General features: G+C 49.6%; 1 protein-coding gene across 6 annotated transcripts in view; it reads right to left on the bottom strand.

Moving 5' to 3' along the window:
* The window catches only part of CTIF (cap binding complex dependent translation initiation factor), a 328,449-nt gene that overhangs the window by 207,553 nt on the left and 101,128 nt on the right, over window positions 1-19,768 (bottom strand). The gene's annotated exons all lie outside the window — the stretch shown is intronic.

Genomic DNA, 19,768 nt, shown 5'->3' on the forward strand with positions numbered 1-19,768 from the left:
AAACATGCAGGGAACAAAAGAACCCAGATGCGAAAGAGAACCGATTATGTTCAGGAACAGGCAAACTATGAATGCATGGTCAAAGAACTCAGATAGTGACAGGAAGGGGAACCAATCTACCTTCCAGAGAGAGGGCGACAGAGAGAAAGCAGCTTTGATTAACTAAGAGAGGGCACAAAAACCAGAAAGGCTGGACAGTCCAGCCTCCAAGCAGAAGGGGCCAGGCACACCAGCTTGCAGCCTGCAGTTTTAAGTCACTTGGAACTTCCTTATTCCAGGATGCCCTGAGAGCTCACACAATTCTTTCTAGCAAATCAACCACATTTACTTGGGGCCATCATGACCCTGGGTGCTTCCTCTCCATGCCCTTCCTGTCCCATTCCTGTAATCCCCTTTGCTAGTGACCATGACCTGTCAACTGGGCCTTGCTCCCCTCCTGCCCTCTCCAAATGTGCCCCATCTGTCAAAGCTTGGCTAGGCCAGGAAGCACCTCTGGCCTCCCAAACTACAATCACCTTGCTCTGCTCTGAACTTGCCATCCACGTGGGTGACTTACAGCAGCAGAGCCAGCCTTCTGCAGTTCTCTTATTTTTCTTGTTGTGACCTCTCTCCCGCAGGAGACCACAGGCCCTTGATGATAGGGACACCCCCGCCTCTCAGAGCTGGAAGTTCAGTGCTCCTGACATATACTGCGAAAAATTTTCAACATCTTCTTCAAACATGTGTTTTCCTCTTGCTTCAATAAGCTGTGTGACCTCGGTGAAGTCACTTTACCAGTCTGGACTTCAGATTCTTCATATTTAAATAAAGAGATCCCAGAGTGAAATACCATGGCCTGTAAATGGGCTCCTCCTGACTGGCATGTGTGCTGCTACCATCCCCTCTCCTGCCAGTGGCAGACATCACTAATCAATTACAGCATGGTTGCCTGTCCTCCAAGCAGATGGCCCCTAATGTTCCAGGATCACCATCTCTCCCTTTCCTTCGAGTTGTCTCACATCCTCCCCATCCCAACTCCTGGGACCCTGCTTGCTCCAAATGCAACTCTGAAACTCCAGATTCGCTGGAGAGACTCACCTTCTATCACACAACCCCCAAGGGGACAGCCCCTGCCTCCCGAGATGTTGAATGGCTTGTTCACAACCCCTTCTGAGGCCTCAAATGTAATTATCATCCAGAATAGCAGCCCAAAATAACATAGAAAGCAAAGACCAAAAAAAAAAAAAAAAAAAAAAAATCAAACATGCGAACAAAACTCTTGCTTCCAAAGCATCTATTGCAGACCTCACTCAGCATGGAGTTCATTTTCCCCCTTTAGCCCAGTGACCTGAAGTCCCTCCTTCTCCACACGTCTTCCCCAACCCCTGACCTGTTAAATATGCAATGTTCTCTGGCGCTTATAATTCAGCTTCAGTGGATCATCACTTGGCCACTGCTCTCTTCACAAATGTTAGACCTTCCCCAAGTAGACTGTAAGCTTCTCCACTGGACTGCCTCTTTCTCTTTGTGCCCCTACAGTGGCCAAGTCAGGCACACAGTAGGTCCAGCTTGAATTCGTGCCAACTGATTGAAGAGATGCCACTCTGTAACAGGAGGAAGCACAGCCCTACTGCCTCTGGGCCGGAAGAAAGACTGATTCAAGATTAGGATGTCAAGATTGATTTACTGTCTTAGGATTCCAGGCCCTTAAGGCCCCTAGAGAGTGAGAAATGTGGGTGAAGAGAGAAAGCGCAACTGTGTAGAGATTGTCATGGCCAAACCCAGAAATGCAAAGCCTCTTCCAAGAAGAGGGTGATTCACCTTGAAGGCAGTTGAAGGGCCATGCAGATGGGCACATAAATCTCCCTCCTGGCCTGGAGTTTAGCATCTCGGCTACTACTCCTCAACTGACAGGGAAGGAGGACAGGTCCCAGTAACAGTCACTGGCAGCAGCTGTGTAGGGGGTCAAGGCCCCTATGCAGAGAGCTGGCAGGAACCTCTCAGGCTGGAGGAGGGGGCACTACCCTCAGGCTAAGGGAGGTGGCTGAGCAGGGTAAACTTGGGCACTTCCAAAGCAGCATCCCCGGAGGGGGACCCACCGATCTCTGGACTCAGGATCAGGGATTCTTGGGATCAGGGAAATGCACCCCGGCTGATGGGAGGGAAAGAGCCAGGGCAGAGGCTGTGCCTGCAGGTGAGTGTTTGTTCTTTACAGAGGAAGACTTCCGTGCACCTGCAGAACAGCCCCATGGTCAGCCACTGTCATCTCTGTGTTGGGGGTGAGGAACAGTGGCCTGGGAGAGGGGCCAGGGCCCAGCTGGGGAGCAAGTGGTAGAGTCACAGAGGGAACCAGTGCTCTCCTGAGAGCCATGGCAGTCACACAATCAACACACGTCACTGGTGACGGACTCACACATTCTCCTCATTGAATCCCTGCAACTCCTTACAACTCAGAGAACATATCCGCGAACTGGTATCAATGGCCTAGATCCATATTTAAATGCCAAGGAACCCAGCGATATCCCTGCCATTCCCAGCACATACTCCACTCCTCAAGCCACCCCCCGCCTGCAGCTCAGCCTCCTGACTCCCGCGTGAGCCACATAACTTCTCCCTCCCTAGGCTGGACAGCTCTGCACCAGGCTGCTCCTCCTTCCTCTCTCGCTCTGCCCCGCAGGGCTCTGTCCTACAGCCCACCTTGGGCCTGTGGGCTGGTTCTCACCTCTCTCTGCCACGAGGCTTGAGTCTCGTTAACTCTCACACTGACCTGCCTCCTGCCTCATTCCCTCCCCCGTGATGACGGCAACTCTGAGCTCAGAGCTGAGGAACAGAAGTGCCAGCACGGTGAACCCTTTACAAACCAAGGAGCTGGACCCCATCTCTGTGCAGTCCCAGGGAGCCCTGGGGGCACAGCTCCAGGAAAGAATATCATGTGGGCGGCACCCCCAGAGCTGTGAAGCTCAGCAGCCCTGGAGGAGGCGGCAGGTGGAGGCAATAGCACCGAGAAGAATGAGGACTCAGGCCGCTGAGCAGGGCTGGACATGTGGAGGAGAGCTGTGGGCAAGGCTCTGGCCTTTCTGTCTGAATATCGGGAAGGAGATCACCATGAAGACTTGAGGCCTGGCAGACGAGAAGCTGAGTCTCTGGAGAAGTAGGTATAGAGGACACAGGGGCCATGTTACTTATTGCCAATCTACTTGGTACAAGAACTGCAGTGCATATCAAGAATCAGGAAACCTCCTTGGAATTTGTTTTGACGCATGAGACAGGCATACAGCCGCTGAAGCCAAACTTTTATCATCAACAGAGGCTGGAGAAATAGCCTGGCAGGTGGAGAAAACATCCAACTTCTTCCAGCCTCAGCCCACAACAGGAAGGGTCTCACCTGCAGAGCTTTCCTTTGCTGTCCCTTGATGCTAAGGTGGTGGCCCAGGCAGTGCCCAGGGGGGCCAGGCTTTTCTCAACAGAGTTACTAACTGCCAAGCTAAACCAGACAATCAGGAGGCCAACGGCTTCACATGCATCCCCAGGGCCTGCTTGCCCTGGGCTGAGAGTACCCAAGTGGCCACTCCGTCGCCCAGCCCTGCCACATGGTTCCAAAGCCAGGCAAATGCTCACAGCAATATAAGTGCCTGGATAGCCCCCTTCTTAGGTCCTGAACTCCAGCCTTCAAATCTTGCAGCCCCTGACACACACACATGCCACATATGCATACATGTACACATTCCACAGACACACACACATACATACACATGTGTATACACACTAGACACAGACATATACATTCACACACATCCACACAATATGTGCCACACATGCATATACACATGTACATACACATACATGTGTACACACACACATGCATATACATACCAAACTTACAAAATACATATAAACATCCATCCACACACATCCACACCACACCCATAGACACACCACACACCAAACACACATAATGCACACACCACATATATACATGTGGTATACATGTATACCACAACTATATGTGCACACCACATACTACATACACCACACATACATGCAGATCACACACATATATGCACAAGACACACATACACATCATGTACACAGGCATATATACACACACATACATATCCACACCCACATACACACCATGCACACACAGACCATACACACATGCACACACATATACACCCCACACATCCATACACATCACACACAAACATACATGTCCCACACACACATACACATGGACATGTCACCTGTTCCATAAACCCTCCAAATATCCAAAGAAGTCAGAGAAGCAGGAAGGCAGGCACCTGAGTTCTGGAACTTCTTGCCAGGAAGCAGACACACCTCCCTCTCCCGCCACCCTCACCTCTGGCTCACACTGCGGATCCACACAGAGAGGTGACTGTCAAGCTGAGGACAGAGAAGAAGGGAACTTAGGCTCGGCTCGTCCCAGGCACCCCACGTTTTAAGTCCAATGCTTCAGCTTCCAGCTACCACATGGGTAACATGCGGGGTGTGTGGCTTGCACACTGTCTGTGACAGGGCTCTCGGGCACACGAAGCTGCAGCACGTATGGAGTTATATTTCTCTTTGGGCTACTATCCTCTTCCTGGACTCAGAGAAAACAAAAGAATGTTCTCTGCACCCACCCCCCACCACCGCTCCGAGTCTTCCTTTCCACTAGGATCTAGCTGGGGACTTCCTCCCTGCAGCTCTGCAGCCTCCTCAGCAGCCCGCGTCCCACGAACCCCGCAGCACATGCTGCTCACAGCACGTACGCTGCACACTCCAGTGCTGGGCTGATTCCTCTCCTCATTGTTCTACTGCAGAGCTCCCCGGGGGTGCTCTAGAAGCACGGATCCCCTGGCTCTCAATGTCAGTGTGCATCAGAATCACAGAGAGAAGGGCGGGTTGGTGGTTTGAATTTAGTGTAGCTGGGATGGTTCACAGACTATGCTTTTAGAAAGGCTCATTCCTCTAAATGGTCCTCATTTCTCGCTCCTCTAAATGTTCAAGTTTTAACAGAGAAAAAATTCAAAAAGATTATGTAGTCAAACGTTTGGCATACACTGAATTAAAAGATTACTAATACCTTATTAAAATGTAGAAAATCAATAAGATGTTGAAATTTTGATTGCAGAACTTCTGCAGTGGATGTTAACTTCATATATGTGGAAGTGGAGTAGGAAATATTTCTTTCCTAAGCTTTTTTGGCTAGAAATCTGCCCCACTCTTCCCTTTCATTCCACAGAGAATTTTGCAGGACTAGGGTTCCATGGAATCCCTTTTGGGAAATACTCCGCTAACGCACGTTCTGTTAACTCTCTCCCCTTTCGATGGTAGGAACCGTGGCTCCACTTTCTTATGGTATCTTCCTGCCCATTCACCCCTCATCCTAGCCTTGGGACCCAGGGTCATTCATTAATATTTCTTCACACAGACTCAGTGGCCAGGCACCATCAGCTATCCATCAAAACCTCAGTGGCCTCTTAAAGAACATTCTCCAGTTGGCAATTCCATAGTTGGCCCTGGTAACCACAGCTTTCCTCTGAGCACAGCCTCCTCTCCAACCCTGAGATCACCCAGGCCCTGCCTCCCAGGTTGCTGAAATGCCAAGGTTCTGAGATGCCTTATCAAAAACAATCATCCTTTTCAGTGGGTTGTTCTTAGCACTTAAACACTGTTGAATCCTTTGCGACAGCCCCTTTTACTGGCAATTGGGGGCCCCATGCCAGGGTGCACCATACTGCTGGCAGAACAGATCACAGAGGGATAATGAGCACTTTAAACCATGTGGAAAAGAAAATGGAAACAGCCTGCTTGTGGGAAGGGAGACTGAAGTTGTCTCGGGGAGGGTCCCAGAGACATCCCCAGCTCAGGGGAGGTCAGACTCCTGGAAGGGCCAAGAATAAAGATGACAATAGCAGATATTGACCCAGCACGCAGTATGTGCCGGCACCACCCAAGTGCGGCACTGTTACTATAACCCTAGGAAGCAGATGGTACAATCACCATCCCCATTTTACTGATGGGGAGACTGAGGCACAGAACACCCGCCCACATTCATGGAGCCAGTTTCCAGGATGGGAACACAGACAGCGTGGCCCAGAGGCCATGTTCTAACCATGGCACACTATGCAGTTATTCTATTCAGTCAGGTAAAGTGACCCTACTGCAGAGATTTCCATAAAGCAGGAACGTATCCCTCCCCTGCAAGCATTTGGATTCTCCGCACCTATCTCTCAATGTTTGGGAAGGCAGTGCTGGTGGAGGAAATACATCATCTGCAGCAAAGGGAGAGGAATTATGGAATGTGAGTGGGTTTGCGATGAGGCCAGGCTCTCTGTACCTGGGTGAATGCAACAAGGTGAGAGTGAGTTGCCGTATGGTAGAAAAACATACAAAGTCAGATGCAGTGAAAACAACACACATTCTAGCTGCTGGTTTTTCTTTATGAATATACAACTGCACAGTGATTTTTGCTGTGCAAGGCATAGGTGGGTGTGTGTGTGTAGTGACAATCCCAGGCTATGAGTGTTTAGAAACTAGGCAGAATGTGGCTGAATGGGATGGATAGCAGGAGGATGCTCTCCATTGTTGGGACAGTCACGGGGGAAGTTCCCCCTAGAGAATTCTAGGGCAGGCGGGTATGGATTTCCCTAGCAGGTCTGCTACATCAGGTGACATTGGGGAAGAGGTGGCCAGCCCTCAGCCCTGGCATCCTGAATGGCAACCCCCAGATACAGTGCACCCTCAGTCACTGAGCAACTGGGCTGTGTAGGACCTAACTCTGGGCATCAGAGGGAAAAAGGTGATGCAGTCCTGGCTCCCCAAAGGCCTCCCAGTCCCAGTCCATACCCTTCTCAGTGCAGGATGTCCTTCCAGATTCCATGAGGGCCAAGAGGCAAGCCAAGTCATAATAAGCTTCTCTCACTTCACAGACACAGGGTTCCCAGGGGAGCTAGCTGTGGGACAGGGGGTCTGGTTTGGGCTGAGAGCGGGGAAAACAGGATTCTAGGCCTGCAATTTGCTTCCTAGGCCCTCACGAAGTCACTTTGGTTTTTTTTTTTTTTTTTTTTTTTTTTTTTTGACAGAGTCTCACTCTGCTACCCAGGCAGAAGTGCAGTGGTGTGATCTCAGCTTACTGCAACCTCTGCCTCCCGGGTTCAAGTGATTCTCCTGGCTTAGCCTCCCAAATTGCTGGGACTACAGGTGCAAGCCACCACACCCAGCTAATTTTTGTATTTTTAGTAGAGGCAGGGTTTCACCATGTTGGCCAGGCTGGTCTTGAACTCCCTACCTCAGGTGATCCACCCACCTCAGCCTCCCAAAGTGTTGGGATTATAGGCGTGAGCCACCGCGCTCAGCCTCACTCTGGCTTTTTGCACCTGTGCTTCCCCATTGGTCACAGGACTACATGTACTAGATTTGCAATTCCTGAGTAGGGGGGTAGGGAAGGGCAGGTGGAACATATGAGAGACACCATGAGAGCTTTTACATTACATGAAATGTTCCTGGACAAGGGAACCCCAGATTCATCTCCTGGGCCAAAACAGAGGCTTCCTGTAGGCCAGATCTGAAACTCATCTCAGGCCCAAACTAAAGCAGACTTTGAGGATGGTTGGATTTGCTCAGAGAGAAACTAAGGGGGAAAGCACATCGGGAGGTGGCAGGAAGCAGAACCGAAAGAGAAACAAGCCTATCTTGAACTTGACAGCATGGTAGAATATGAAAAAAAAAGAGCGAGACAGAGAAACAGGCCTATCTTGGCAACTTCTCTCTCTCTCTCTCTCTCTCTCTCTCTCTCTCTCTCTCTCTCTCTCTCTCTGTGTGTGTGTGTGTGTGTGTGTGTGTGTGTGTGTGTGTGTGTGTGTGTGTGTGTTTTTTCAGCACCAAGGACAGCACCCCCAACAGGCCTATCTTGGCAACTCTCTCTCTCTCTCTCTCTCTCTCTCTCTCTCTCTCTCTCTGTGTGTGTGTGTGTGTGTGTGTGTGTGTGTGTGTGTGTGTGTGTGTGTGTGTGTGTTTTCAGCACCAAGGACAGCACCCCCAAACGCAGCTGGGAAAGAGGGAAATAGACCCCCAATGGGCCTTTGGCAGGAGAATAGCAGGGCAGAGACCAGCAGAGACAGCTTTCTGGGTGGCACTAAAGCTGAGTGAATTCAGGAGAGGGAAAGACCACTCCTTTCATGCTGGAACATCTGTGTCTGTCTGTCCATGCTGTCTTTTTCCCCATGCTCCTTTTGTGTTTTAATTAAGACCCAAAGGCCAGAGAGAGAGAGGAGACAATGTTGATGCCTATGGTCAAGTGTATTTCTCCTAGGCAACCCTCTACCCACTCTTTCTCTCAGCTAATTAGGATTGTGATTTAGGTTTTAAATGGGCTGTGCTATTTGAGCCTGTCTTGGACAGGGCCATACCAGAGGCCATTCCTGGCTGGCTCCACTGTCCAACTCCTGCTGAAATAATGAGATCTTCCTCAACTGTCCCCAGCCCCTGCCTGGGAAAGGCTTCCAGCAGATGGAGAAAATCAACACTCCCCATTCCAATACCATCCCATCCTCCAAAGCTCCCTCACAAGGAGGCCTTCTGTGAACTCCCCAGGCCCCAAAGATCTGCCCTTTCCTGCCAGTACCAGATTCAGAACTACAGAAGGTCACAACAGAAGAGGACTGAGAGATCATCTGGTCTGGGGGGTGACCTAGGAGTCCTGCAGAGATGTTCTCAGAGCCATGAGGTGTCAGCGGGGAGGGTGAGGGGGGAAAGCAGGCAAGGCTCCTCCCTTTGCCCCAGCAAGCAGTTCTGTCCCTTTCCTATTTATGCGTGGAATTTCCATGTAAGGTTCTGAGGAAACAAAAAGTGTTATATTTTTTACAAATTACACTTTTTATTTTTAGATGATTATAGATTCTTATATACTTGTAAGAAATCATACAAAGAGATCCCCTGTACCCTATACAAAGTTTCCCTCCATGGGGAAAATATAGCTCATTATTACAATGTAACTTGTCTCATCATCCTTTTAACAGGGTCCTTAGCAGAGCAAGAGTTTAACTACGATGAAGTTCAATTTAACATCTCAGGGGGTCAATATTGATACAGTTCAGGCACAGAACACGTCCACCATCACAAGCCGCCCCCCGCCACCCCGTTACAGCCACGTTCACTTTCCTCCTGCCCCTACCCCTTCCCTCATCCTGGCAACCACAAACCTCTTTCCCATTTCTATTACTTTGCCCTCTCAAGAATGTTATATAAATGGAATTGCAGAATATGCGACTTTGGAGGACTGGCGTTTTGAAAATCACTCAGCATGATTTCCGGAGACTTGCCCAGGCTGCTGCATCATCACCAGTTCATTCCTTCCCATTGCTGAGTGCCACCGTGTTTAACCATTCACCTGCTGAAGAACACCTGAGCTGCTTCCAGGTTTCTGCCTATTGTGAACAAAGCTGCTATAAACAGTTGAGTACAAGTTTGTGTGGACGTAAGTTTTCAATTCTGTGGGATAAACACCCAGGAGTGAAATTGCTCAATCATATGGTACTTGCAGGGTTTTTTGTTTTGTTTTGTTTTTCAAAGAAACAACTACCAAACCGTTTTCCAGAATGACTATACAATTCTACATCTCCACTACTCCTGTGTGAGGGATCCGGTTTCTCTGCATTCTTACCAGCATTGGCCGCTGTCACTTAGTTTCTGTTTTTTCTTTTTGAGACAGGGTCTCGCTCTGTTACCCAGGTTGGAGTACCCAGGGTCTCGCCGTTACCCAGGATAGAGTGGTGTGATCACAGCTCACTGCAACCTCCACTTCCCAGGCTCAAGTGATCCTCCCACCTCAGCCTCCCGAGTAGCTGGGACCACAGGTGTATGCCACTATGCCCAACTAATGTCTGTATTTTTGTTGTTGTTGTTGAGATGATGTTTCACCATGTTACCAAGGCTGTTCTCGAACTCCTGGGCTCAGGCAATCCACCTGCCTCAGCCTCCCAAAGTGTTGAGATTATTACAGGCATGAGCCACTGCGCTGGCCGTCTCTTTTATTTTTTAAGCTGCCAAGCTGAAGTGGATGTTGTCACTTTAAAAAAAATTATTTTAACCTATTATGATTGGAGTATAGTGATGTCTTGTTGGGGTTTTAATTGTGTCTCCCTCATGGCTAATGATGTTGCATATCTTTCTGTGTGCTTATCTGCCATCTGTACATCAGCTTGAGGGAAAAATACCTTCAGTGAAAAATGTCGCTTTATGTATTTTGTCCATTTTCTGATTGGATTGTTTTTTAATGATGAGTTTTAAGACTTCTTTATATACATATATTATATATATACATATATATTTTGCATATATATACACACATATTTTGTCAGACATATTTTGCAAATATTTTCTCCCTCTCTGTAACTTGTCTCTTCATCCTCTTAACAGGGTCCTTCCCAGAGCAGAAGTTTAATGATGATAAAGTCCAATTTCGCATATCAGTGTGGACATCCCTTGATTGTTTATTTCATTCAGTTTGAAATCTTTCTTGTTTGTGGAATGACAAATGAGTTTTAATTGAAACCAGGACATTTCCACGTTAGCTCATGAGACAGTCACATTAAAACCTTCTGCTTTAACTGCTGTTTCGTGGTACCACTCTAACAGGTGAAATGGAAGAGGACAGCCTCATTATAGCCAGGAGGAAGTGGAAGTCTAGGTTGCCCACTCAGCCTCTTCTGACACCCCGGGGTGCTTGCTGTCACTGCTGGGTAGAGCTGGGAGTTTGGGTCCCCATGTGGTCCCCTCTGACACCGCAGTGGGGCTGGTCCCATTACCCCTGGGCATACATGAAGTCTGACTCACTATTTCTGACACCACCCAGCAGGAAGGAGAGGGACACCTCGATACTGCCCAGTGAGGGGGTAAGTCAGGTTCCTGCCATCCCAATGACACCATGGGGTGTGGGTAGGAGCCTTTTCACCAGCTAGCAGGGATGAAAATCACAGCTCCCCACTGGCCTTCTCTGATACTACTCTGATAGGGGTTGGAGCCCTCTTACAGCCCAGCAGGGGTGGAATCTGGGCTCCCACTCGATCGTGGCTAGGATGGATGGAGGTGGGGCTAGGGATGTTTTCTGTGGTGTTTGGCTGGCGTAGAGCAGTTACTATCAAAAACTTTTCTGTCTTGCTAGGTCTTTTCCTATCTTTTTCCTTCTTTTCTATCCTATCCTATCTTTTTTTTTTTCCAAACTGGAATTTCATTCTTGTTGCCCAGGCTGGGTGCAATGGCATAATCTCAGCTCACTGCAACCGCTGCCTCTCAGGTTCAAGCGAATCTCCGGCCTCAGCCTCCCAAGTAGCTGGGATTACAGACATGTGCCACCTGGCTAATTTTTGTATTTTAAGTAGAGATAGGGTTTTTCCACATTGGTCAGGCTGGTCTCGAACTCCCAACTTCAAGTGATCCACCCGCCTTGACCTCCCAAAATGCCAGGATTACAGGCGTGAGCCACCACGTCCAGCCTTTATCCTATCTTTTTCTATCTTTTCTTAGTCCATTTTTTGTAGAGAGCCACTTTTTATTGGGATTTTTTTTTTTTTTTTTTGCATGCGTCCCACACTTGGCACTTCCTAGTACCCAGTGTGGGATGCATGAGACAAAAAGAACACAAGCTCATCACTGTGTCATTCCTCAGGTCTTGTGCACCCTAGCAGGTCTGCCTTCTTCCCTCCACCTCTCAGAGCCTTCTTATGTTCATTTTACATAGAGTGCCCTGGGTTTTTAGTTGTATTTATCAGGAGAAATATGGAAGAGAACATCTATTGCATTTTCCAGAGGCAGAAGTTGAGGTCTATATTTTTAACAAAATATTTTGATGACCTTACGAGTAGTTCACCTCCTTTCATTTTATAGAGCAGAAACTGAGACTGCAGTGAGATAATGTATCTTATTCATGATCAAATCGTAAGCTGGAAGCACAGCTCAGGCTGAAAGCACCTCTCCTAACCCCCAGTGCAATGCTGCCTCCGTGACAGCATGGTAGCTCCCTCTTTGCCTGTATGTCTCACCTCTCCTGCTAGAATGCAAGCCCCTGCAGACACCAGCCTCCTCCTCCCCATATTCACATGCTGCTGTCTCCTCCAGAATGGCTTATTTCCCTAAGCAGATTCTAGGTTCCCTGAGTGCAGAGACCCAGCCATGTGGCTCAGAATGTATATAGCAAGCACCCAATGCATGGCTGCTGATGGTTCTCCCTATAGGAGCTAGTTGTGAGCACTGTTCAGTAAGTGTGGCATCCTGTTCCTCCAAGTGAGCTGGAGCCAGAAGGCACTGAGGACAGGGACAGATGGCATTTTCTGAAAGACAGACACACATGCTGGTGAGCACAGAGGTTGCGCTGTGTTTGGTCCTGGGAGGAATGTTCAGGGGAATCACAGTGCACACTTCTAGTGCTCCTGGGCATGTGACTCAGGCCCGAAGGACCACCATGTCATGTCCCAGACTTCTTGGCATTGCAGCTTGAGCGTCTGTCCTCTCCACTCTACCATCCATGCTAACAGTGACCATGGCTGTGCTCCTCATCATCCCAGCGCCCAGTGTCCAGCCTGGAGCACAGCAACCCTCAGTGATGACTAGTTGATTGGATCCAATCAATAGGCAAAAGAATAAAATAAACAAATGAATGACAACCACAGCAAAGGCAATTTATCATGCAGCAATGAGGATAGTTAGCTTAAAAAGACTTGCTAGGCTGCTGAGGAAATAAGTAGGCAAAAGACACAGGCAAAAGAGTTAAATAAAATTGGGTTGGGCGCAGCAGCTCACGTCTGTAATCCCAGCACTTTGGGAGGCCGAGGCCAGTGGATCACGAGGTCAAGAGATCGAGACCATCCTGGATAACATGGTGAAATCCCATCTCTACTAAAAATACAAAATTTAGCTGGGCATAGTGGCATGCACCTGTAGTCCCAGCTACTCAGAATTTGAGGCAGGAGAATTGCTTGAACCTGGGAGGCGGAGGTTGCAGTGAGCTGAGATTTCGCCATTGCATTCCAGCCTGGTGACAGAGTGAGACTCCAGCTCAAAAAAAAAAAAAAAAAAGAGTTAAATAAAAACCATCAACTGGAGCAATGAGAAAGGGGCTTGTGGCTGAATCAAAGAAAGAACTTTTTATGAATGGAGCTGCCTAACAATGTGCTGAGATGCCTTCTGAAGCAGTGAGCTCCCTGCTACTGGAAATGCTCCCTGCTACTGGAAATACGTCATGGTGGGGAGTTGGATCAGGTGACTTCTGGGCTTCCTGCCACCTGAAAGGCCATGATGTCTTCAGAAGTCACTGGAGGCCTTAAACTCCAGTGCTTGGGAGTTTGTTGGGGCTCAGAAAACAATGTCCCAAAATGAAGGCCTCAGCAGCAGCCTCAGAAGCAAGTCTTTCCCTGACTTTCTGTCTGTCAGTCTCATTCTCCCTTGAAGCTAGCCATGGAAGTTAGACTCCCTCTTCCCTACCAGGAAAAACCACAGTCTCTTTCCCCTAAAGCCAGCCATGAAACCTAAAGATATAGCTTTAATTCTCCCTCTGCCTTTCTTTGTAAAAACTGGCCATAAATAAATCATCTGATCTGCTTTGTTTGATTATAGGTCACGACACCCCTATTCCAGAGAGGGCCCTGTCCTAACCCAGAAGGAAGGAATGCTGCACAGAGCAGCCAAGAAAAGTCTAGACAGAAAGGCCTTGCTGCATTTCCCCGTTTTGTCTATTAGCATTAGATCATGCCCATTTGGTCCAATCCCATTTCTACACCTGTCCATACTTTGTTGAACTTAACCATAAAAATAGACAATTTATCCTGTATCTTTGGGTCTTCATTCTGCAGCCTCCCATATATACATGTTGAATAAATGTGTATGCCTTTTCTCTTATTAATCTGCCTTTCGCAAGCTGATTTTTCAGCAAATCTTCAGAGAGCCAGGGGGTTACTCTTGGCCCCCACAAGTTCAATCCTTGAGTTCCATCAAGGATTTAACATGGTGAAGAAGATGAGGGAAAGGAAAGGTCAGCTCCAGCCTCCGGGAAGCTTCTACTAGAGATAGGCCATGTGACAGTCATTCTAGCCAATCACCAAGCAGTTCCGGTTCCCCCTATTCCAAGCACAGAGTAGGATTGTACTTCTTAAGTGCTTATGGTTGGATGAGGCCATGTGACCCATTCTGGGTAACGGGCTCAGAGTAGAAGTGACAAGTGTTGTATCTAGGCTGGAGCACTGAACTGCCAATGCATGCTCCTCCAGAGCTCCTTTTCCTCTGTCCTGATGACTGGTGAAAATGGAACAGCTCCACCAAGCTGGACCTCAGTTGTTTAAAGGTACTGAGATATGGAGTTGTTTGTTACTGTAGCATTACCTAGGCTATCCTGACTGATACAGGGGAACTGACTTTACCTGTATGGAACACCAGAGAAAGATACAAGATAAAAAGCTCAAGGCACACAACAGGGGCTGGGTTGGGCAGCAGTTCCAACATCTCAGCCCTCACACAGGCCCCTCTGCATTCACCATTCCCAGACCCCAACTCAAGTAATATCCAACATGATGCATCTCCTCTAGCTGTGCTGCCTCCTATCACCCCAACATCCCAACACTGTGCCCCATTTCTCTCTTCATCTTCTTCTTTCTTCCCTTCCATCTAGTCAAACATCCTACCCATTCTCAAAGGCACAGCTCAGTCCTCGTGTCCTGCAAGATACCTCCCTACCCACAGAGACCAGCAGGACCACTCTTTGGAATCACTGCAGTTTTCTTGTGGCCAGGATGACTTCTCTTTGGGGAACTTACATGTATGTTGTCATCTTGTCTTGTGTAAACTAGTTTTTACCCTACACACTGGCAGTGATCCAGAAGCTCCCACTCATAGGCATCTGCTGGGCTCACAGCAGGGGCTCAATAAATACGAACCAAACAGAAAGCAGCACCATGAACATATACCTGGTGTTTCTTACACATCCATGGAAACTGCTAAAAAATGTAGGCACTTTTACTAAGATATCATTTGCACTAATGATTTTTTAAGTTGGCACAGAACCAAATCCTATAATTACTGAAAGGTAGCAAGTTGACTGGCAGAGAACTCCTTCCACCTTTTTCTGGGGCCAGAGGCAATCAGTGTATTTGAGGTTCTCCACCTACCATCTGTTACCCCCTGGGCTGGAGTCAATGTTGGTACCAATATAGCCGGCCTGAAGGTTGGCACGGGTCTCAGGGGATGGGGAACAGGGAGAAATTGGGAAGACCTGGACCTGCTGTAGCAGTGATTTGGATCCAGCTGGACATTTCATGGAGTTACAGAATGCAAACAGAGATTTCTGGAGAGACTCCAAGAAGTCTGTGTAGTCATTTTGCAGAAGAGGTGCTTGGAGCCAGTGTCACTCTCGGGTCAACATCTGGTTCTCCTGGCCCTTGGGACAAGGCTCTTTGACTCTCTTGATGCTTCAGTTTCCTACAGGGCATCAGGATGAAACAAGGGAGTGCCCTTCACTTATCATTCCAGGGAACGTTGGGATCACAGGCCCTCAGCCAAGACTCAAAGTCATCATTTCTGACACACCCCCATCTTTCCCAAGGTTTCACATGAACCTGCCTGATAAGGAGTCATGCTCATCAGATTCCTAGCCAAGATTTCATCCCCTTGCTCCACAGCCAACACTGTGGGCCAACAAGTCCTTTCATCAAGGGAAGTCCCTCTCAAGGTCTAATCAGAGGCTCTGCTATTGTGGTCCATATTCATTTCCTGTCCTTGGGACACCTGTGCAGATGGAAAACAGCTGCTCAACTCCTGACTCCATACAACCTTTCCTATGCCTCTGGTTTCTTTCCTGAATTCTAAGTCCCATGCCAGCACCTTGAAAAGCTTTCTAAATGTATTACTGCTGCAGTCTCTCATTTCAAGCGCTTTTCTTTCAACCATCCCTACACATTTCCCCTATTAGGATGAAAAGCTGGATACTTCTGACATCCTAACTAAATAACTAGGTGATGGACAGGTCTTTTGGAAGGAGGATGCCAGGATGCCAGGCAATCCCAAATACAGCTGAATCCCAGTTGCCGGCAGCTGGTTGGCCTCTTCTGAACTATCTGTAGCCCCTTTTTTTTGCTCTATATTCTCTGGGCTCCTTTCCTCCTCTCTCGTGGGACCCAATCTCCTCTAGATTGCCCCCACTTTCTACCTCTGAAAGGGTTAAGAAAAAGCAAGGTTTTCTCTTTGACATTAGCTAAAGTAACAAACAGGATGAGGATGGAAGCCTGCTAGGGATGAATCGATCATCCCAGTATATGACTAATACACAAATGGGGCCACATCTGGGCCCTGGGCCCCAGTGCAGGGCATGGTCTGTGATCCATCACCCAGAGCTTACTTGGCAGAATGCAGGACCTCCACATGTTCCTGCCAACCCTACTTTCCTGGACATGCACAGCCAATGTGGGCAGTCAAGAGGAGTACCAGAGTGACCAGCCACCCCATCTCAATGTAGCCTCAGTTTCTCCCTGAAACTAATTGTCTCCATGGGTAAAAATGGGTTAGCAGAGCTCTCCCATCATCCTGATGGCCCCAGAAAGCTCACCAAAGTTGGCGTGGCCAGAAGAAAAGGGTCCAGTAGGGAATGACTGCATGGGCTGAGCCTGGGCAAATGCAGGGCAGTCTCAGGCATCACTATTGAGTGCCTATTGAATACAAGGCCCTAGGCCAGAAGTGGTTGAGGAAGAAGAGCCCACCCTGACTCCTGTCTTAGGGTTGACAAGCTGGCTGAGGTACCAGTAGGTGTGCATGGAACAGCCTGGCAGCAGCATGAGGGAATGTGAGGGTATCTGCCTGGGCGCATGCGTGCAGGCCAGGCTGAAGGGAACCTTGAAGGATGCAGGGAACAGCAGCATCCCATCAGGGCAGCAGTCAGCAAAGGCACCCTTCAGCGGGCAGCTGCCTGAGTCCTCCTCCATCAGAGAGCCCCAGCGTGACAGAAGTGGTGAGGACACTGCCATGGGCCAGCTACGTGGGGCTTTCCTGGGGGTGTGGTCACTCAAAGGACGCTGCCCAACTTTGATCCCTCCAGCAAGGGGCATCAGGAGATGGCTGCTTCATGGGCAGAAATCAGAGGTTCCTGGGAAGGAAACTCAGGTAGGTGTCCCCACGGGTGGACGCATGGACACAGGTATGGGCTGCCATGAGCCACGTGGCCAGCGGCAACCCTCTAGAGAGGGCAGAGCAGTGAGAAGCAAGGAGCTGGCTCCCACACTCTTGGGCTACCACACCAGCCCAAACGCCCATCCAGACTGGTGGCAAGAGAAAAATAAACGTCCCTCTTGTTTATGCCACCCTGTTGTTTGCACCTAATAAGTTCAGTCTCTGATGTCTAAAAAGAAAGCCTGTCATCACTGAACCGAAGTGCTGCCAGCCATGGGAGACCTCATGTAAATTCAGGCCCACAGCTACTTCTACCTCCCCATGCAGTACCCAGGTCTAAACCTCAGCCTCCATTCAGGAGGTGCAGCTCCCCGTCACCTCCTCTGTGCACCTGCCCAGGTTTCTGAACTCTAGGCCACCCCCTGGGCCCCTGCAACTCGTGCCCTGCAGGAGGCATTCCTTTACACCTGTGTCTTGTCCTTCTCACTTAGCAGTGATGCTCTTAAAGGCAGATCCATGGCTTCAGGCCTGCCCGGAGCTTAGCACCAGGCCCCTGCAAATACTCCTGGTTGACAAATATCTAAGAAGTCCCTCCTGAAAGACCCTGCACTCTCCAACCTTCAGAGCTTTCCTTGACTGTAAGCAACTTCACATAACACAGGTGGTGTATCCCACGCCAGACTCAGGCTAACCCAGCATTCTGACTGAGCCTTCCCTTCTGTCCCAGCTGGCTCTCCAGACATGGACGTCGCAGACCCTGTGCCAAAGACCAACATGGCGCCAGGCACGCATGGCTGCAGCAGGGGTTGTCGCTCCACAGCCCAGCCCCTCTTCCACTTCTCGAAAGTAGACATCTCTCCCTCTTCCCTCTGAGATGATCAGGCGGCCATCGCAGGTCAGGGGTGATAGGAATGCCAGTGGCCCTATGGCCTGGAGGAGATCTCTCCACAAACCCTTGCCTCTGTGCACGTCAGGTGATTAGGTAGGGTTCTATGCAGAGACCCTCCTCGCCACCCTCCTTGGGCTCCTCCCTCATAATGAACCTATGTCTCAGTTCCACCCGCCAAGAAAGGATCTAATATGAGCTTTTCACGACTTCACTTCTAAGTTGAGTTATGTTTCATTATGTCAAACACTGCTTACCCCGAGTCAACTGCTCAGCTGCTTCCTGGGATTGGGGTGAGCTGCTCCTAGTGGGCAGGGACAAGCCCACACCTAACCCCATCCCATCAGCCCCCAGCCCTGATGGGCCCATATTATCTGGCAAACCACCCACCCAACCTCCTGCAGGTGGGGAAGGCAGGCCTGAGAGGACAGCTGGGGTGTGGGGATGAGGCAGATGAGGAGGGAACACAGGGAGAACTATTCCTTAGCCCCTGGAGACCCTATCAGGAGTGATGTGGAGAAAGGGATCAGAGGGAAAAGGCAGAAGATGGGCCCCCCCAAAAGAAAGTAAAGGGGAGAGGAGAAAGGACTCTTCATTGGAAGATTTCAGAACCAGACACCTGCTGACCAGATAACAGAGAGCTTTCAGTGACTAACCTCTTATCCCCCATCCAAGAGCTTCAAGCCCTCCCTGAAAGCCTCTCTCTGGTGCTTGAGTCCCCAAATCCAAGTCCACCATTGCTGCTGAAGAGTGAGGGGAATCTCCAATTAGGAGACCCCAGAATAACTGGCAGGAGCTAGCAACAGTGCCCCTGAGGAGCAGGGCCTAGACCGAAAGCTATAGGGATCAGGGAGCATAACATGGGATCCCAGGCAGGGAGGCAGCAGAGACAAAAGCACTCCCCAGAAGGATGACTCCTGCAGTTGGGCCAGGTAGCAGTGCCGTGTGGGGAGGAGGGCAGACATGTAGCACCTCTGTGGGACTTGGTTTCTGCAAATGGCACAGAGATGTTAGACGGACCCTCATAGGCCATCGAGGCTCCTGCTGGGTTTTATGTGAGGAAGCTGAGACCTGAGGAGGAAGGGATTGCCACCAAGATTGTGGCAGAACAAAATGATACTCCAGGTCTCCCATCAGCCCGCACCCCCAGGGCTCTTATTATGGCTTCCTTCTTAAGAAACAATTGAACGCACAAGCAAATCTTGTCACATGAAAGAACCATCCCCCCACACCATGGGGAAGCCATGTCCTATAGCCTGAGAAAGATCTAGAACTGAGGCTACTGACCAGCTTCCCTTGGGACAGAATGGAGGAGTTGGGTGAATCTGCCAGAGGACCAAAGCTGAACATGAGCAAGTAGGCCCAGGGCAACCCATGACTGCAGCGGCTCTGAAACCAGGTACGGCCCCTCGCAGGAGCCTACAGGGGCTCCCTCCACTTTCCAACCAGGCACAGACTAAGGCTGGACTTGGGATGGACACATGGTTTTCTCAGTCTTTAATCCCACAGGCTCCTGCAGGCAGGGATGGGGTATCAGTGAGAACAGCTGGACCACCAGAGGGTGCTGGGGAGGGCCTGGGTGTCACCAGGGCAGCTCTCAAAGAACAGCCGCCTCCCTTCCCTTCGAGCCACGCAACCCACCTGTGAGCCTCTCAGGATCTCATGGTAAGCAGCAGGGAGAAAGGTGGCAGGCTCCAGTGAGGTCCCAGGACTGCTCACTGGGTGGGGGGATGGACAGGCCTCAGACAGCTCCCC

Source organism: Aotus nancymaae, unplaced genomic scaffold, assembly GCF_030222135.1.
Source record: "Aotus nancymaae isolate 86718 unplaced genomic scaffold, 86718_ANA_hifiasm-v0.15.2.pri h1tg000020l, whole genome shotgun sequence".
Taxonomy (NCBI): domain Eukaryota; kingdom Metazoa; phylum Chordata; class Mammalia; order Primates; family Aotidae; genus Aotus; species Aotus nancymaae.